General features: G+C 42.4%; 1 protein-coding gene across 4 annotated transcripts in view; it reads left to right on the top strand.

The window, feature by feature from the left end:
- The window catches only part of LOC102025027 (phospholipid-transporting ATPase IB-like), a 216,397-nt gene that overhangs the window by 45,103 nt on the left and 168,152 nt on the right, over positions 1 to 3,142 (top strand). The window lies entirely within an intron of this gene.

The following is a 3,142-nucleotide window of genomic DNA, read 5'->3' as shown; positions in this document are numbered from 1 at the left end:
GGAAAGAACTTGTTGCAGGCTGGGGATATAGCTCAGCAGCAAAAGCACTTGCCTGGCAAGCATGAGGTCATGAGTTCAATTCCCAGTACCAAAAAAAAAAAAACAAAAAACAAAAAAAAAACTTGTTGCATGTATGGAGATTCCTTTAGCTAGTATCTGATTTTCAGTGATGCACTAGGGCATGGTGAACATTGGGCTTTTGCCTTTGTTTCAAGATCCATCCACCTCTCTTAATTTGGGATAGGAGGCTACAGTGTAATTGGCCTAGTACCCAGTTCTTCAGGTATGGGCTGCAGTATTGTCAATGACACAAAAGCATTCCAGATATTGGCATACAGAGAAAACCAATTAATAGCAACAACTATGCTACCCTGGTAATAACAATAAAGTCAGCACAGTAGTAGCATCAAAGATGAACTGGGTATTGCCATAACCTAAAACCCTCTAATATAATACCCTTAACTGTGGAAAAGAGACCTAAAATTATAATGTGAACATTAGGACAAACCAAATACTGACCTGGTGTAAATATCTACTAAATATGACTATACCTCCACTAGCAAGAGGAAAGTATTTAGTAGTAAGAGCACAAAGTTAACTATCTACAGATTAATAAAGTCCAATGGCTTTATAGTAAAGATAGAGGTAATGGGTAGTGGAGAACTAGAAAAGTGAAATTTGAAAAATTAATCAGTGGAAGATGAGGAGGGGAGAAAAGTGAGATAAAGGATTCTGTTATGGAATAAAAGGAAATTAATAGGATCAGATAAAGGCAACAGAAAAGAAAAAAAAAACAAGAAAAAGAAGGGAAAAAACAGAGCAAGATAAAGAAAAAAGATAAATGTGAAAGAAACAAATTAAAAGGAGAAAAAGAAAAAAGAAAATAAGAAAAAACCCCACTCCACCCAAATCAGTGAGGGGGAAAAGAGAAAAAAGTTAAAAAAAATTCTTCTGTATTTTTGAATGGGTACTTTTTTTCTAGGACCTACAGTAAGTCAAGATTTTCTCTGCCTACCTTTATGGCCTGTGGGTATGTGAGGTGCCTCTTTCCCCTACTGCAAAGATTCCTCTGTCCATACTCCCTTGTTATGGTTTATATCTATTGTAAATGTCCCTCTAAACTGTCATGTGTTCACAGGTGGGGCTTCTGGGAGGTGGCTGGATCATGGATGCATACTAGCTTATGGGTGTGTCATAACTCTACTAGTCCACTTCTTGCTCTGGAAGTGGATAATGGAGAAGCCCACCTGGGTGTGGGTGGTACCAACCTGAATGGGATAAAAAAGGAAAGAGAGGCTTGCTGCTTGCTGCTTTCTCCCTGCCCTACCATGGACTTTTTCTTCTCTGCAATTCCGCTCCATCATACTGTTCTTCTGTCTTGGACCCAACTGACTATGAGTTGAAACCTACAGACTGTGAGCTCCAATAAACCTTTTCTTCTCTAACACTGGGTGCTGGGTATTTTGTTCCAGCAATGGGAAAGTAACTGAGACAATCCCAGACTGTGGCAGCTATCCCGGCCAAGGCATAGCCTTTCTTATGTTGGTAGATAAGGAAAGCAATCAGAGCCCTGCCTTGTGCTGGATGTAGGCCGCAGGGTGGGAGTTCAAGTAGAACACTAGACTTCATGCCAGCACTTTCAGATCCAACTGCTTCTGTAAGCTATCCTCACTGGGCCTGGCTCTCACCATCGAGGGCAGGGCCCCATGTCCTTCCTGCCCTGAGCTTGAACTTCTCAGGGGTTCTCTGTTAGCACACACCCTCTCCAAAGCTGTCTCTTGTGGCTGTCTCTCTCACCTAGTCCCCGTGGTAGAGTAACACGGGAGACTCTAATGTGAAGTTGTTCTGTGGCTCAGTCTTGTAATAATCCTTCCCCAGATGGCTCTTGATTAAACCTTTTCTGAATAGCGGGCACGACACTGGGTTTCCTTTCCCACTTCTAGCTTGCCATAAAGAGATTTAAAAAGAAGCCAACTCCATAGACACCTTCGGAGTTTAGTTTTATAATAAAAATGGTTTGGATAATTTTTTTAAAAGGAGTACTTTCAGAGTATAATTTCATGCTATTTTTGTAGTTCGCAGTTGCCATAGGCTCCTCTTGGGATGAGCACTGCTGGTTTGGTCCATTATTTTTTCACTAGTCAGAGACCTGTCAGTGATCTGCAGTTTATCTTCTCTCCTGGGGACTTGTACATGATCAGGTTGGTCGTTTGGTTGGCACTTCTGCTGTTCCATGCTGAGGGGAACCGAACTGCAGAGTGGACTCAGAGTTGGTGGGTGACGTGGCCAGGGCATGGAATCCATGGTGTGGAGTAGGCTGGGTACACATGTGGCTTCTAAAGTTATAACATTATAACTTTTACATCATAGTACTGAAGTTACAAAATATAGAGACAAGTAAAGATCACTCAAGGGCCTTACTGTCTGTGGAACTGGTTACCCACAAGGTCAGATACTGGTTATACTCAGGGTATGGTGTCCTCTTCGATGATATCATGACCTTGTTGTTTTATTTTTGTTTTTGTTTTGGTTTGGTTTGGTTTTTTTCTGGTACTGGGAATTGAACTCACTACCTTGCACTTGCCAAGTAGTTGCTGTGCCACTGAGCTAAATCCCCAGGCCCTCATGCCCTTGTTGTTATCTTTGTGTGGAGTTTACAGAGATGCAAATGTGTTCCAAAATTATATGGGTGAGCTTGCGATGGCTAACTTTACATGTCGCTTTGGCTGGGGAATCAGATGCCTTTGTAGCTGGTCAAACATTATTCTGTGCATTTTTGTGAGATTTTGGCCTGAGATTACTATTTGCATCACTGGACTGAGCAAAGCAGGTTGCGTTTCATAATGTTGGTGGTCTTCATCCAACCAGCTGAGGGGGCTGGGGATTTAGCTCAGCGGCGCAGCGCCTGCCTGGCAAGCGCAAGGTCGTGAGTTTGATTCCTGGTACCAGGAAAAAAAAAATCCAATCAGCTGAGGGACTGAACAAAGCAAAAAAGCTGATCCTCCCCTGAGGAAGAGAGCAGTTCTTATCTAGTGACACTTGAGTGGAACGTTAGACTTGCTACTTACAGATTGGAATTGAAATAGTGGCTCTTCGTGGGTCTCCAACTTAACTACCTGCAGACTGGAACCACATTATCATC

Source organism: Chinchilla lanigera, unplaced genomic scaffold (genome assembly GCF_000276665.1).
Source record: "Chinchilla lanigera isolate Chin_1 unplaced genomic scaffold, ChiLan1.0 scaffold00096, whole genome shotgun sequence".
Taxonomy (NCBI): Eukaryota; Metazoa; Chordata; class Mammalia; order Rodentia; family Chinchillidae; genus Chinchilla; species Chinchilla lanigera.
This window is presented reverse-complemented; position numbering and strand designations above follow the sequence as displayed.